The 17861-nt window shown below is 39.4% G+C and overlaps 1 protein-coding gene across 2 annotated transcripts in view; it reads right to left on the bottom strand.

Moving 5' to 3' along the window:
• eva1aa (eva-1 homolog A, regulator of programmed cell death a) overlaps positions 1-17861 on the bottom strand; it is a 72426-nt gene that overhangs the window by 16703 nt on the left and 37862 nt on the right. Inside the window, exon 1 of one of the 2 annotated variants that reach the window (XM_005731023.1) lies at positions 11325-11376. The exons of the other annotated variant lie outside the window; for it this stretch is intronic. The gene's annotated coding sequence lies outside the window, so the exon portion shown is untranslated. Of the gene's footprint in view, positions 1-11324; positions 11377-17861 lie in introns of those variants that run through there. 2 annotated transcript variants of the gene reach the window in all.

Here is a 17861-nt window from a genome sequence, read left to right as displayed (position 1 = left end):
AAATATGGATCTGAATAGTTTACACAGAGTAACAGAGGGAGGAGTTCCTGAAGGTTCTATCTGCCCTAGGAGGCAATGTACACTGACCTTTGTAGTTGGCAAATTACTGAGTACATTCAAGCAAAGTACCCCTCTGTACTGTAGTGTACAGTCAAGCTAGCAAGCATCATTTATTTATATAGCATTTCACACAGGAGTCACAAAGTGCTTTACAGAAAAGCATTTACGAAAATACCAAAATGACAGAGAGAATTGAAGAGGACAGAAGATAAAAGACTACAAATGTAAAACAACACAGAAAAACTCTACAGGGCAAAAACTGCACAAGAAATGAAACAGAGTTCAGAGTAGTACAAGAATTAAAGCACAGAATCTCCATTGATTAGAACTCGTACATTTAAAGACACTGCCAGAGTATACGCATACGTCTTATGGAAGGCTTTTGACAGTGAGTTGTGGAAGTCAATACAAGATGAAATAAATGCATAAACGAATCTCCAGCTCCACTATAGAGAATATGGATCTGAATTCACTAATATTTCTAAGACGTAATAAAATTAGGTTAAAAGAGCTGTTTTTACATGGGCGCTGAAGGGCAGGAACTGATTGAAAATACCCTTTAGATTAAGGTTATTTAATCTAACAGTTAGTAGATTAAATACTGACCAAATTAAATAAAGGAATAGTACAGAGGGTGTCTTTACTATTCCTGATTAAGAGAGGTACATTGTCTGGGCCAGCGTCAAGAAACTCTATTGCACTGAGCTGTATTTTTATTTCACTGATAGCCTTCAGGCAGCTCATTAGTCATATAAATAATTAACTTATTAACCACATGTGGTCTGAAGGACAAATAAAGCTGGACATCATGGTGAATAAGTGATATCTAATGTTAAAACTGTCTTCAATGTATCTGTCTTAAATGTAACAGATATAAAATGAACTACAGGGGTCCCAGAACCACACCCTGTGGGGCACCACAGATCACAAATTTGACATTAGAGTCCAATACAGGCAGAAATCCATGTGGCTTCTTAATTAGTGCTTGATGTTTAATAATAAAACAGAGAAATCACCTGCACCCAAGGGCACTGCAGGTCATTTAACACTCTCAGAAGTAGTTTAACTGCTCTGACTGAGAGCAGTGGTAGAAACTGTGTCTCTATAGTAAACAGTATATCCTTAACAGAACTTAGATTAAAAAGGGATTTAAAATATAGATATTACAGACAGTAGGATCTAGGTTTGGTTTCTTCAAAATGGGGTACATTGTAAGTCATCCAAAAGACAAATTAGTATTTTTAATAGCTACAGTAGAGCCAATAGTTGGCAAGACTCCTAACACACTGGGGGCTGGAGGATATCTTTATATTTTAAATCACAAACATCAGTTCTTGTAAGCTAATGTAGAAAGTCCAGAACAGTAAGCACAGGAGGTGAGCTAAGTTTCAATCAATTCTGGCACTGATGTTCACTGCTTTAATAAAAAAGAGAAGAAAGGGAAGTTATTACAATTATTATTTTATCAGTCATCTCCCCAATAGGGTCTGAGGTTTTTACTAAAAAAAGTTGTGTCAGTATTTGGGTGGAAATATATTAGTTATGAAACATCAATTTTCTCTTTATTTCAAAATGAGCTTTGTTATGACTTTAAAGTTACTAGCAAAAAGCAGTTGACCTAACTTACAGTACGAAATACTAGGACTGAAAACAATATTTCAGCTCCTTGTCAGAGATGAGAAGATCTGTGCATTTTAATTCACACTGTGTTATGAATCTTTCCTGTAACAAAAGGTTGTAGAACCGCTAAAAAGAAGCTGTGGCTTATAGAGTTAGAAAATGCACTGTGACCAGTAAGACTTGTATCAACAAAACAGGGATTCTGCAGGGGGTGTGATGCTAACACAAGGGAGACACAAACATATCCTGACACATGGGTCAAAACCTAACACTAACTCATACACACACAATGAAGAACATCCTTTGAGCACATTGAGCTGTTGACCTTTAAGAACAGCAGAGACAGAAAAGCAAGAAGAGAAAAGAAACTGATCATTTCTCATACATTATGCTAATGAGTTAGCTTTGTAGGTAGGTGAGTCAAAAGAGTTATTTTGACTTGTTTCCTGTCTTTATACCACACTAACATTCTCACCGCTCTGTAAGCATATTTAACCAGCAGATGTGAGAAGGATTTCAACTATTGCTTAAATGTAAGTAAGAATATGCTAATGAGTTAATCTGAATTCATTAAAGTGAGTAATAATGTTTTTTTTCTTATTCTTAATTTTACAGCCTTGACAAATTTTAAGTAACATTTTATGATTTAGACATTTTAATGTAGACGTTTGTTAAATGTTCTTGTAGCGTTAGCTACCAGCAGTATGAGGAGCCAAAGTTTAGATTTAAAAGGATTCTTAGGCAGTAGAATCAGTAGTAGCTCACCAGCCCTGACCTTTATAGGGCAACTGTCTTATTAACAGTGCCAGAGCAGAAATCATGTGATCAAAACACAGAACGTGGCTGTCTATAAGAATTTTAAAGAGGCTCTGTCATTTTTTAATGCATTTTTATGTTTCTCTCAATGTATTTTTTTACTGTTGTATCTACATAATAGAACATTATTTCATTCATTTATCCATAACACATCCTAGTGCTTTTCTGTCTCCACCAGTCAATCAACTTCTTGACACTTGTGAATTGGTACTTCACTCTATTTTAACCCTCTCAGGCTCAAATTAAACTTTTTGTTGCTAATGCACAACCAAGTCCTGCAGTGGTACTTCTGAGTAAAAAAACTCATAAAATATGTATGTGGGGTAATCAGGTTGTTAGTTTTTAACTGTTGCAAATCGGCAACGCCTGCCTTGAGAGGGTTAATGTGTCAAGGACTATGACAACAGAGACCTGATGAGTGTTTCCCTCTATTAGCCCAGCTACGAAAATCTTGGATTATATAAAGGAGCATCCCACAGTCTGTCTGGTTTGGGGAAGGCTATAACTAGACCTACGGAGCCCTGAATCCAGTGCATCCACTGTGGCCTTGCCAAACACAACTTGGAGGTCTGGCTTGGCCTTAGCTGACGGACGTCTTTATGTGCGTCAATTAAAAACAAACACAGTAGGAGAGCGGAGCATCCAGCTTTTCAGTGCGGGCCTAAGGGTGGAAAATCCCCATCGGACAGGGTTAGACAGAGAAAAACCAGTGAAAAAGGGAAAGACATGCAACAAAAAGGGAAGGGTACTTTGAGCTGATGTACAAGATGTCCATTTGATACATTTTCACTTTCCCAGTTTTGCTGCCATAGAGAGTGAAGAAGAACAGAGTGGGGATTATCTCAGCTAATCCACACAGCTCTGTTACTGTTATAAGAGCCAAGATCCAAACACTGGCCAGATTAAGAAAACAGCCATTTTAGCCACAGCATATACCTGAATGACAGCTCAAAATGTGCATTTCTTTTCTGCACAGAGTGCTCAGTGTACTGATATTTTTATCTGAAGAACATTCTCACTTTTTAATGAAAACAAGCGTGAAAAGAGTAGAATAATGCATTACCACAATATATCAGCCACTGAGCATGCTCAATACGATTCAGTGACAGAAGTCAGAGGTTCCCACACATTTTTAGCGATGCTATTATATCACACTTGGATCACATGCAACCACATGGGCCAGTTTGTACCAACATAAATGACTAGGTGTATGGCAGCCAATCATAATCCCTCCAATAGCACACGCGCGCACACACACACACCTCAAGAGTAGCAGAACCTAATCGGGCACTGGTGTCATGTTGCAGACAGGAAACAGATGGGCTGCTGGGAAAAGAGGAGAAAAAAAGCTTGCCAAAGAAGGCCAGAAAGTGAATGCCTCCCTCCCTCTTTTTCTCTCACCATCCCTCCTTCCATCATCCCTTCATCCTCAGCTGGAAGGGAAAGGAAGAGTGAGGCCATGGTGGTGTTTGGAGCGTAGATCAGCGGGTTCTGGCTCAAGATCAGAGTGCTGGAGTTCTGTGGCAGATTTTTAAATAACAGCGCAGCATGGTTCTACTGTACTGGGCTAGGCTGAGCCTCAGAGCCTGTAGGCTATTTAAGAAAGACTTTGGGATACGTCCCAAATAGTGAAAATATATTTTAAGCCTACAAGCAATAATATTGCTGTCAAGTGTTGCATCTAAAATCAACCCCATTATCCTTTATTTATTCATATGAAAGTGTGATTGAGATTAAAATCTATTCTTGAAGAGGCACCAGAAGTTAAATATATGGTAAAGAAAATGAATTTGAAATGGCAATCAAAGGTGTAAGTTAATACTACATCTCACAGAGCACTGGATGAAGGCATCAACACCACTCTCACCTTAAGATGGTCATCACTTACCTGAAACAAGGAACCCTAGGTTAGGCGAAAGACTGGATTTCACCAGTCTGGCTTATTTGGTACAGTCAAAAACACCACTGAGGCTCAGTAATTAACTTTAATTTATTTTTCTTTTCTTTTCGTAAACAACAGAAATGCACCTTTTTCTTCCCAAGGACGAACCAACTGTAACCAGTATTGTAGCTCCATGTTTTTAAATTGCTGGTGTAATTATGCCTATTTTAGGAGTGGGCAGGAGAGACTGTAAAAACTATACTTTCTTTTCTTGAAATAATACTGAAAGCTAGTGCAACAGAAATGCTGCCACAGATCTGGACACAAGCAACAATGGCTACCATGTGGATTTATTAACACTATACTCAGCCCAGCTTTGTGTTGCTGATGCATTCATTCTGATTAAAGTTATCAGTATTATGTTAATAGACAAAAATGATGACGACACAAACTACAAAAATAAAAAGTAAAAACCTGAACTACCCTTTGAGACGTATTTGTTATACTGCTCTGTAACCAGTAGACAGAAAAAAAGTTGGACGTCTGGAGAATAACAACACCTGAATTCCTTGAGACGTATTCTGTTAAGATTATTTCCTTCAGCATATCCTTATACTGTGTGTGACAGCAGCTGATAAGAGATAACCTTTGACCCTGAAAACAACAATTAAAGGTCAATATTGTTTACAGCAGAGCCACCCTCCACACAGGACAAGTGATAAGTGGACTGACCCCGGCTGTTTGAGGCATCGCATTTCTACTTGAGCTCTGTGTCCTGCAGATTGTTTCAGATAATTATCACAGCAATTCTCTCATGCCAGAACTAGGACAGCTCATATGATGTCCGTGCTATTTGAAAATATTTTTCAATGCAATCTCTGAGCAGATTTGTGGCATAAATAGTGTCCTGATGTCAGGTTGAGAACATCATGCTAAACTCAAAGGTTATAGACTTCAATGCAAGGCCAGAAAAAATGTTTGCTTTTTAATACGTACTAATGCAATATGATTGTATAAACAGTCCTCACACGGGATGACCGAATTTAAAAAAAATTATAAAATGCACTATAACTTCAACATTATTATATTTTTTGTTACTTGTTAAATATTTCCAACAAACAGTTCATCCAGAAATACCATAAAAAATTAGCCTCAAAGTTCAGGTGTTATCTTAAATTACAAGCACACATTTATGTAGCAGCAGATGTTCTCCAGTCTAAGAAAACCTAAAACACATCTGTAGATAGTCATTCAATGCTTCATTTGAAAACCCTGGGCTGTAAAATCTCAAGACATCATTAAGCATGTCTGCTAATTTCTAAAACCTGAACTACAACAGCGATAAAACTACCAAGGCAACACAATCCACAACACATGTTTACTGTATATTGAAACCTATCACATGTGTCCTGAGTTAAAACACATGTTTAGATAAAACAAACTTCATCTTAAATTCTCTTCACTGAGATGCTGGGTCTTCATTAAATCTGTTCCCTGTAATCCTGCTGCATATTTTAACCTTGATTGGAGGTCTCAGTAGATTTCTGAGGAGCGTTTGGGCTTTTTGAAAGTCTGCTGACATCTAATAAGGACTTAACCAGGCACAAAACATAAAAGAACATATAAGAAAACAAAATAAAAGTTAAAACATATAAGAGTTAGATCATAAGAAGTACTGTAACTTTGCAAAACCTTACAGAGCACACACCACACGCTCAAACTACATTTTTGATTAACTGTTTAAAAAGCATTTGTGATAGTGCCTTTTATTTGGCCCATCTTCAAGCAGCTATTTTTTTCTTTTCTTTTTACTTCTCTTCTTCTTCTTCTTCTTTTTTTTTTTACAGTGTTACCACTAAACTTTCTAAAATACATTTCCCTGCATCGCTTTGCTCATGCAGCACATGCTTCTGGGCTCAAAGTGATCCTCAAGTCTCAGAACAAATTGAGTTTAATGGGGATGAGGCGGGGTGAGGTGGGGTGAGGCAGGGTGAGCTGGGGATGGGGGGGGGGGGTAGACGAAGAAAGAGCTGTAAAAACACACCACATGCTACTCCAAACTTGCCTCCAAAGAAGAGAAGAGTAGCCTTAATGCAACATTACTCCATACAGCAGATCCAACTCTCACAGGCGACCACTTCAGGCCATTTTTCATGAACTTGAACGTGTCTGGAAACTTTGGGCAGCCGTAAAAGCAAACTTAATTTTTCACACTTTCCCAGTGTAACTACACTGTCAAACATCATCCATCATTTTTACTCTAAGCAGGTTAAACCGTTCACAGTCATTGGCAGATATTGGCTGACCCACGTCTTGTATACACGTAAAACACTGACATGAGTAGACAAAGCTAACAGTACAATGCTCTTCATTTCTCCGGTCTACTATGAACGTGGCCAACATATTTAGGGACACATTCTCGCTGTGAAGTGCAGTGTCCTTGATCTTTACCAGATTCCCTTCTAGAGTATATTAATTTGGGTAAGCGTGACCTGCTAAAGGTCAACTAAAAGGCAAAAAGCTCTGCTGAATTAATTCTTTCAAGAGGTTCTCTGCCATGACATTGTTAAGAGTTACTTTAGTTAGATCAGCAAGTGTGACACTTTCTACACCAATTAGTATGAACGGGTAAACTTAAATATCTAAATGAACTAACAAAAGAGTGTTTAAACAATATAAAAGTGAATGGGAATAGAATAAATGCTCATCTTACTTTGTTTCTCTTGCACCGTGACCAGTGCATCACTCTCATTGCTGCATGTTCACACGGCAATAGACTACAAGTGCATGTGTCTTGGTGTGTTTCAGATCTTCAAGTGTTAACTTCTGTGCGCCCAAGTGCACCGGGCTAAGGCGCTTTTTTTCCTTTTCTCACCTTGTTGACCTTTTAATTCTGCCACGATCCCGAGTACTTACCCTCACAATCTCAGTGGGAAATAAATTACTCTCAAAAGCTATGAGCTCCTCAAATCCCTTTATCCTGGACCAGTCCAGGCAATAACCTGGACATCAGAGGAGTGATAAAACACTATTCCCCCAGGAGAAGACTAAAGAAGTCTGCTACAACTGCCACTGATTTCACAGTACAAAGAACTGGCCCGAGACAAAAGAAAAGATTCTTGTACCTTTTGGAAGCAGAACTATCAAACCTTTAACATGATTATTAGTTTGTAAAGTCAGCTTGTTATCAGTGAAACTGTAGTATATAAAATTTGAGAGTGGGGGTCCCCGGTATTTAGATTTGAAGTATGGGTTAAGTCATGGCAGATGCTCTGGACTCTGGAGATAATAAAAAATAGAAAATAAAAGTGAGAAGCAGCTTGAGCTAAGGCTACACAGTTAACGTGATGATGATATATAGACCAAGATGCTGGTGGGGAAGTATTGGGTGGGATGTGGGGGGCAGAAGAACCCCAGCCTGGCCTGCAAGCAGCTGCACGTTGGTGCTGAAGAATGTCAGGAACTTTTTTTGTTTTGGGGTTGAGTGGGGCATCTGCTTTGGCAATCAGAGGACCTCCTCACCCCCCTTCAAATGTCTTTCACTTTTTTTCAAGCCTCATCCTGGAAGGAAAGAGGGAAGGAAGGAAGGTCAGTAGGAAGGAAGGGGGGGGAAAAATGAAAACATCTCTCTAGGAGAGCTGAAGCCATTAGGAATGCATGCTGAGTTTCAAAAACAGAGAACAGGGAGAAAGGGATAAAAATCAAATCAAGTGTAAAAAAAAGGAAGATGAGGTTGGAAAGGGCTTTGCTATTTTGTGAAAAGAAGGACCAGGCCAAAGCATAATACTGTGCCAGGTTCCATTCAGACTAGACAAAGTAAATATAACCACTTGATGAAAAAGAGACAAGGGGGGTGAACGGATGGTGGAAAGAGTGCTCCAGGCAGCTCAGTATGAAGCTGTATATATGAAACTATGAAGATGAAGAGAAGGCTTTATGTATGCACTGTTTTTACAACTGAGCCGCCAGCCTTATCTGATGGCTGGACACAGATTTAAAAAGATTATCACGGCATTGTCAAACGTGAAGTCACATCTGTGGGCGCAAAAGACACACAAAGAAAAGCAGAGGGAAAGAGACAGAGAAGCCCATTCATTTTCTTCTCCATTAATCATGTCTACTGTCATCTTGAGCTTTCCTTCTTTCTATGCAGGACTTCCAAAGTAATAATTTGGAATAATAAACAAAATCGGGTTAGCATTGAGCTAATCAAGTAGACCTGCTGCCGTTCCTGTGCCTTAGCCTCTGGCCTGCCCTCTCTTCTCGTAACCCAAACCACACACTAATTCATAAATTACAAACAAAGAGTCCCTTGTGGTTTGGGAGGGACCAGGACGGCACTGCAAACTGGCGCTACGGGGGAACAGCAACGCGTCAATTAGAGGGAAACTTGACTGGCAGGGAGAGGTGTGGACACAGCACACACTCACAGGCTAACACATTTAAAGTAGCTCAAACATGGAGGAATGAGCGCAAATTGCTGCATACACGTGGTCACAACAGACAGTAAAACACACACAAACACATATACACAAACACACAGAGACACACACACCGACAATTTGGAAGCCAGCTAAACAGTCTGGTCATTTTGGCATCCAGGAACTGACTGCACCATTGTGTGCTCTTAGCAGCTCGCTGGTTTTCTCAGGCGTGTTTCCGAAGAGTGACGTGTGCGTTCGGGTGTTGTGCACGCACTGCTGGGAGTTAAACCCACATTTGTGTTCAAAGCAGGCTTCTGTAAAAACACATGGGTTGAAGTGCAGGAAGACTTGCTTAAATTGTACCAGTGGTTTAAACATTAAACATGTTTTCTAGTTTATCATTAAAGAAATGTAAGAAAAATGTGACAAGACTGAAAATTCTGGTCCAGCTTTGCTTTCAGGTTCCTATTGTCACACGATGTGTCTTTATTTTCCATGCTAAGGAAACTAATGAGAAGTTTGCCATCTGCTGTTTTGCCTTTTAGCCCCCTTTTAAAAAGTTTTGTTGGTTAATGTTCTTCAAGATGATTGAAAAGGAAGGTAAAGGAGTATCTTTTGTGGCTAGCTCTTTCCGGCCATGCGGTAAACTATGATGTGAAATGGTTGCTGACTAAGTGTCATTAGATGACATAGGAGTGAGTGTTGGATTACAGTAGTTGGAGTCTTTATAACAGTGCTGGAGACTGCTGAGTCATTATCATACTTATCAAACCATTCAGTGACCCTGGTTCCCTATAGAGAAATTATTACCAATTTCCATCATTGGAAATATTTTATCACTGGATAAAATAGATCACTTAAAAAATCTTTTGCAGTGACCATAAGAGAGCCAACCAGCCCTCTCATTATACTGGTTCATGTTTTTCTATTAGTTAAACCGACTTACGGGAGAAATACACAAAAGATTACTAATAAAATGACTTATTGTCTACACGATCAGCAGAAAATTAGTCAACACGTGATCAAATTTTCCTAATTTTTTTCTAGGAAAATCATAAAAAAAATGCTGTTAATAGGTTTACAAATGTTAAAGCTTGGTCCCTTTATCTTAATTTGATCTGAACACATCATCTAGTCATAACCTCAAGGCAAGCCCTGTTTGCTAGGCATTCCCCATTAGTCGATGAGCAATTGCTGGAGATCACTTTGCTTGCTAGTACATTATGATGGCATAGTTTGTATGAAAGAAGCTGACTTGCCAGCAAACACTCACCAGCTACTTGCAACTGCTGGTGAAACTCTAAAATGTGAGACGCAACAGAAACAGAAATAGAACAGAAACGCAGAGGGTTTATTTTTAAAGTAAATGTTGTGTGAACACTTATTGGCTTCAGCTTTAAAGCTTGTGAGTAGATGGCAAGAGTTTACATACAAATTAGTGACTTCAGTGCAAACTATGTGTGACTGTGGCAATCTGCCACAGCAAAAGGAAGCTTTTGATGCAACATACTTTTCTTGACTGGTTTCACCCAACAATAGACCAAATATGCAGCAGCCACCCGGCAACCATTTGGGGATACATCATTTTCCTAGCAACCTGAGTTTGCCTGGTTGTTGCCAACCAGTCTCTAACCAAACTTATCAATTAATACATAAAAATTATCTTTCAAATGGAAAATAACTGTTAGCTACATGCATGAGAAAGAAAGTGATCTTATAGAGTTTTGGAGTTAAGGTGGCCTATGTTTGGGGAGTTCATGCCACTACCCACTCTGAGTCAGCAGTAACCTTTTGGCATGTGTAACAACAAGTCAGTACTTTCTTTACAGTATTATGCACCCTGTGCTTAATTACAGTGGAGTCTAACTGCTAACAGATCCTGTTCATTGACGAAAACACTGACCGTCCATAGAAACCCACACACAAAAGGAAAACCTGAAAACAGAGTTTCAGTCCCTCTATTAAAGGTACCAGTACAGAGTGAGACACACGTATTTTATAACTAAGTGATCTTATGATGTTTATCTAAGCTTATGTCTACAAATCTAATCTAGCTAACTTGTTTCTTCACATTTCACAGCCATCTTAAGACAGACTGCTGTCTTAAGTTCCAAATGCTTGGCACTCAGTCTCACACTATTGTATCCCTTCATACATTCTCAAATCCTTAACTGCAAGAGCTAAAACAGCAATAACATTCCTCTGCAAAAGGCAAAAGCAAAATAAGCAGACACAAAAGGACATAAAACATTTGAAGTTCAGAATGTAAAACTTTAACACAGATGAGGATTTGGAAGCCACAGGGAGTCCAAGGGATATGTAACACATGATACGCTGTGGATGTGAAACATAACCACTATTTACTTTGGTTTAGAGTTCAGTACAGTACACTTTAAAACTCTTTAACTATTACAAATTGCATCTCAGATCACATGCTTGTTTCCAAGTCTGAGGCAAAAGTGACCAGAGTACAGCGAAGAGATTTAAAAGCGTGTTCAGACAGGAGACCAGGTGACACTTACACACACATCGCTGAACGGAAAATCCTTTGCGGGTCCAAGCGGCAGCTTTCTCTTTGAGCGTATGTCTCTGTCAAACACTCCCCCCCCTAATCCGCCTCCTCTCTGTCCCGGCAAAAGAACTAGAACTGGCTTTGCCGTAAAAACAAGCGCTCACGTGAATAGTCCGCTGTGGGTCTAAACAGAATGAGAGAGCATGGCCCAAAAAAGGCAAAGAAAGGAAGGAGGGAGGAAAAAAATAGCCCCTTTAAGAAGGTATGCTTCTTTTGGGTGACTCCCCCTTTTTAAGCCAAATGGAGTATGAAGAGAGTTTCCTCGTCTTTTCTTCTTCTCATCCGGAAAGACTAAGGCTCTGCTAATGCCTGGGCTCTTTTTGGTTTAGCCTTCCTTCCTACACTCAGTGAGAAAGAAAGTTAAACCTGGCTTTAGACAACTGGAATGTGACAGCAGGAGAGAGCAAGAGAGAGAATGAGGTGGTGAGGGAGGGAGAGAGAGAGAGAGTGTGTGCCTCAGAGAGGGAAGGAGAGAAAGACAAGGGACATGTGTAGTGTCCACCTACACAGCCCACTGCTGTGTGAGCGAGCAGTCAGAGAAGAGGTACAAAGGGGAGGGAAGGAGCAGGCAGGAGAGGAGGAGGGCTGTCTGAGAATGAGAGAAAGTAAGAGAAGCAATGAAAAGTTCGAGTGAGGCTCCGGGGAATGAGCTGAAAATTTCATTCAACTTAGGCTGGAAAACTGGGAATGCGGTGTGCCAGAGATGGAACATGCGGCTCCAGGCTGCATGTAAACAGACATGCACGGCTGCAGGGCTGGGCAGTAAGATCATACGTTCCATTAGACAAGATAGATTTGTCAGCGGTTTGTCCATACTGATCATTTGTGTAACATGAAAGCATTTTTTCCCATTATTTTGGTTTCCTGACAGGAAGTTGTACCAACTAAGCAGCTTGTTGCTGAGATTTGGAAAGCAGATCACTGTGCTCATTCATAACCTCTCAGGAGAAACATTAGAAGGTTCATGATCTTTAGAAAAAAGATCCTTTTGACAGAAACCGATATAATGAGTGTGTTTAAGAAAAACTTCTCTTTAAACTTAACTGATAATAATATCTCTAAATCCTTGGGTGCATCTTTGAACTCTAAGAACTGTGGGGCATGCATTTGCTTCTTAAGAAATCTAATGTCCTTGTTGAAGGACATTCAAAGCTCTTCATTGGATGTTGGCTTGTTTTTGTTCTGTTCTCTGTCAAGTCAAGATGACCCTACACTGCTTCAGTAACGTTGAGATGCAGGCTCTGGGGAGGCCAATCCATGACTGATAGCGATCCATTGTGTGTTTTTCTATTCAGGCTAACACTATGCCAAGTTTTTGGCTAAAAGCTCTTTGGGAATTACTGTGTTGACAAAAAATGAGGGGAAAAGCAACCAATGTCCAAGGGCAACTTTGAAAGACCTTGACAGCCTGGCTCTTTGGAAGGAAAATATAAAGAAATGATGGGTGACTGAGGACTTTTGGATGTAGTTTTACATAGTACTGGACAAAAACTTGACAAGATATGATAATCATATTCTCAAAATACTAGCAAACCAAAAAATATGAAAGTAAATATGCATTAACTAGAAAATACATTTGAATTTGAATTTGTTTCTTGTAAACATTTGAATTTACACTTTATTTCCAGCTTAAGATATCCTGGGAATTACTCTCTTTGAATCCCCCCACCCAAGACTGCCCCCTCCGTTTACAAAAATTCTGCCTTCTCTCTCTTCTTCTCTGTCTTTGTCCACCACAGAAAGAAAACTGAAACCAGCCACAGACTGGAAAGCATTAGCCTGCTCCCCCCCCCAACACATCTGATTCAACACTCCTCACACAAATGAAAACAAGAAGTATGGATCTCACAGAAAAAGCAGAGAGTAGTTTTTGCCATGGGCACACAATGACACAAAAACAGTAGTGTGCACCGTTTAACGAATGTGTGAAGCCGACAAAGTTGGCAGCAAATTCTCGTCCGGAGCTTTGCTTATTTTGCAGTTTCCAGCCCAACAAAGAAGCAGTTGCTCATTTGTGAACACCAAGCAAAAAGACCACAGGAAGGGGGCAGACGTTTGTGTTAGTGTGTACAGTTTTGTATATTTTTATCTGAATTTGTCTTTACAACCATGCAAATGTGTGACTGTATGAATGTTAACTTCACTGCATGCTTCGATTTTCCTTCATTTGTAAAGGAGGTAAACAGCCCGCAGCTAAATGCAAACCATTCCTTCACTCTGGAAAGAGCTTCATATGTTTGGGGGCTGGAACAGTTACAGGGACATAAGTGGCAGCGGAGCGACAGACCCCAAAATGCTCATCAGAAAAACCCCTTATAACTAAATCGAATAGTCACGACTTTTATGTCACCAATTTGTATGAAACTGGTATAAAAATCTGGTTTAGGATAAACTTGTAATGTAAAAGTCTGAACAATGAAGCTAAATGGGCAAAACATCATATAGAGAAAAGGATTACCATTAATCATTACTAGAATCTAGTAATAAAACAGTCAATATACAGTCTTACATACCTCTGAGGTAATGCTTTGTTTCACATGAAGAATCTTTCTGAAGTAGTGACTATGTGTATGTTTCCCTCTGATTCTGGGCCTAATCAATGCCCTACAAACTACAACACAGAAACAATGCACAGTATTATCACCGTTTGGGTTTATCTTGTGTTTGGGTTAACAGATCATTACGCATATACAGACATGTGCAAACAGAGCTGTTGAATGCCTCAGAGGTTACAAAAGAGTTAACCTGACCCAGTGAGCGCTAACTGTAAGGTCTATCAAGTCACCTGTGCTATCTCTGTCTGTATCTTGCTTCTTCCCCGCCATGTTTACTAAGCAGTCTGTAGTGGGATCAAAGCGTCTGGCTGGCTCACAGTCCAGCTTCCGCTTTGCTACTTTTTTTTTCTCCTTCTGTTTTAATTTAAGGGGCTTTTTTGGTACCAGCCACAGTGAATAGCTTTGGATAGAAAACACTGCAGCACTGAGGGGAAAAACATAATGGCTGAGCTCTGACAATGCTCTTAATTTGCCTTGGTCATGGATGTTGGTCTCAGATACAAAGTTTTGCGTCATAAAGGATTCTTTTTCTTTTTACAGTTTTAAGCGACACAGTGAAAGAACAAAGGCGTTTTCGCTCTTTTTCACTTCTGACTGTAACCGGGCAAATTTGTGGGTTAGTGAAGTTTAGCTTTGCTTAAGTGCATTTCGCCTGGCAGACTGGGTGCTTTCTTAATATCTAGTTTAAGACACTTTATAAGTGCCACATCAGTTGCTGTAATGACTCCTGTTTATTCATGGTTTTCTTTAATAATCTTGCTTTTTAATTAAAAAAAAAGGCTGTTTCTCTCTGTTTTAGTTTTTTCTTTTTATCTTGCATCGGATAAATTAAAGGCTCTAGAGTTTAAGTAGCAATTGACTTTTCCTTTAAACACATTCTGATTATGTGGCATGCAGCTTCGGTAATATGACATATTCTGGGCAGAAAAACAATGTTTACAGCTGAAGCTTGTGGCAGTTCAGTTGATTGCTTTTGAATACTTTGAATATAGCGTAAACCAAGCATTCCCAAAGTCAAAATTCATATTTCTTCTACGGATTGTATACAAAAGATGGTTGCTGCCAACACTTGAAACCTTGAATTAAGCATTGTGGTCATGTTCTTTTTTTAAACTGAATGTGTTTGTGCTTGACAGGCTCAAAAGGTACTTCTCAATCACAAGTCGGACTCGCCCTAAAGAATACACCCGCTTCATTGTTGATTTGACTTTAAATAAGACCGTCATTTACAGAGTGCACATTAGAAAGATTTAAAAAATAGCAAAAAAAACAAAACCATAGACCATACAAAGGTCTATGGGGTTTGTTTCCTCACAGACTCTTGTAGAGTTGGGTTTCAGGGTTTTGTTTTTTTTGAAGGCCCTTGTACTTTGGCTTCAGTTTTCAGACCTCCAGATGTCCATCTTTTAGAAGTTACAATTTTTTCACAAAGAGACACTCTGTAACCTCTTATGGTAATAAAAGGTAGATGTACATAACATGGGTCTAGTGCCTTAAACCTGCATTCTAGCCACTAGGGGTTCTAAGAAAAGTCTATAGGACAACAGCACTTCTGGCTTGACCATTAAACACTTTAATGGCTCAGTCACTCATTTTGGTGAAATTTTGGTTATTCTAAGTTTCTGAAAGGTGGGTTATCCAGTGCATGCTCATTAGTTGACATTAGCCAATAAGCATGCAATGTCATAGTCAGAGCCACCTCTTGCTTGTCACATCTTATTTGAAATGGTGGCTCATGGTGGCGACTGCCAAAAACAGAGGCCTTGAGGCTTTGAAAAGCAATGAGGGTGGCAGAAATGTGGGAATATGACAAAGGAAAGAGGGAAAAGACACTGACAGTGCCAGACATACCCAGTGAAAGTGCTTGATTGTTTTCTTTGAGTTGTTGAAACATCTGTGACTGGTGAGAGGGAACGAAACCAAAGGCAAAAGGGGGAAAGAAAAGTCATAGAAACTATGAGAACTTTAACAGAAAATGTAACACCTTTTCTTCATGTGTGCTCAGATGTGTGTGTCGATGTTTATTTATCACGGATTGGCCTCCCCAGAGAGCTGTGGGACCATCTTGACGGAAAACGGTACAAAAGGCAGCCGACATCCAAACAAGAGCTTTGAATGTCCTTCCAAAAGTCTGGAGTCCTGAAGACTACTTGAAGACATTAGAAGAAAGTCTGCCTAAGAGAGGTTGTTCTGTGTTGAAGAATAAAGATGGTCGTGCCAAACTGACTTTCAAGCTTGTCCGAAATGAAAAAAATTCTGGTTTTGCCCCACTTACCGTCTTTTCATGTATGTTTGCACTGCTAGTTTCCATTTCCTAGCAAAATATAAAGATATGAACAATGGCTCAAGACTTTTGCACAGTACTGTATACCTGGTAAATCACATACATCGTTCAATGCTTGTGCGTTCTAGAGTGACAGCAGACACCAGATGCTGTGAGTCAGAAAGACATGGTGTAAGCCAGACATCAGCTGACTGAACATGTTGGCAAAACATGAAACCCGCAAGCTCTAGTGTCAGCAGACTACAAGAAACTCCTCACATGTTCTTCATCCTCTTCCAAAGAATACTTTTTACATTAGTCTGTGACTTCACCAAGCTACTGTAGATTAGTGGTGTGTTGAAGGGACAAAAAAGGTCAGCAAAGATGATGTTATACTAGTCAAAACCAATGCCATATATGGCTATTGGCTAAACCCACAACAACTACTATTAAGGCAACACACCCACACCGGTCAGGCCAGGTCATGTGCTTTGTGTTTTCTCGCTGCAGTGTTCATGAGTGTGCCAATTGTGGCAGTTATCACGGGGTTTCTGCAGAGTCAGGCTTGTGTTACAAGGCTGGGGAGCATTTAGAGCTGCCTCTACGGCCTTTGTGCTCACTTCTCCGCTCACTAAACTCAGACGCAATACAGATCACATTTTCCAGGTTTACTGGTTGTATTACCCTCATAAAATACTCAATGTGTGGGGTTAGTTATAAGGTGTAAAATGGCATAATCGTGCAATAAGAGCCAGAGTCGTCTGACGTTACCTAGGAGGTATTTAAGGGTAAAGTTAGGTCGTGGATAAGTTGTTGATGCCGTACTTGGTACATTTGCATTAGGCCAGCTGTAGCAGAGCACACCTCTGCTGGAAGTGCATTCAGGTGAATACATAGTCAAGGAATTCTTTGTTTCCTTAAACCATGAATATACAGTGTGGACACACTATGGAACCTACTTAAGTGGAATAATAAAATATTTGTACAACTCCAGCTTACAGGAAATTTGCTTTCATTTTTGCATCCTGAAAGCTCCTTTGTTCAAACTAATAATGAAGTCACAAGCTGATGCTGAGTCATTCATAATAAAACCAAACAGGATGAAAGAAAATTAAATAACGGTGATGGTTATTTCCAGAAAATGTATAAATAAGTCCTTAAGAGCAAAACCTAGCAACTTGTGCCTTCATACTCAGACGAGCCAACAGTAAATATATTTATTTGAAGATAAATAATCTTTTGATCATCGCATTCACCATGATCATATTTTACAAATGACTTTTTCTTTTTTAAGATGCCTTAAAAACACCTGAATTAAAAAACTAGCAAGACTGTTATTGATGCTAAAGATTAAGAATTTAGGTGAATACTCAGATACTAAGCAATATTAAAAATTGCTATCAGATTAGATAGTCATTTAAAACAGTATTGATAGCAACAGCGCCATATTCGCCATATGCCCCTTCCCTCACTAGCAGCTGAAATGACTGACATTCACAGCACTGAATAACAATTTATGAGGAATTGAAATATTACATTTCACAGTTATCATTAATCTTAATTTGGCTAGCACACATGCTACCATTAGCCATTTAGCTATTAGCAATTTCTCAACAGCCACATTAGCTGCTGTTATCACTGTGGCTAATAATAAAATTACAGTGTTAAT

Source organism: Pundamilia nyererei, unplaced genomic scaffold, assembly GCF_000239375.1.
Source record: "Pundamilia nyererei isolate P.nyererei 1_Seehausen unplaced genomic scaffold, PunNye1.0 scaffold00041, whole genome shotgun sequence".
In the NCBI taxonomy this organism is placed as follows: Eukaryota; Metazoa; Chordata; class Actinopteri; order Cichliformes; family Cichlidae; genus Pundamilia; species Pundamilia nyererei.
Note: the sequence above shows the minus strand (reverse complement) of the source record. Positions and strands in the feature narration are given on the sequence as shown.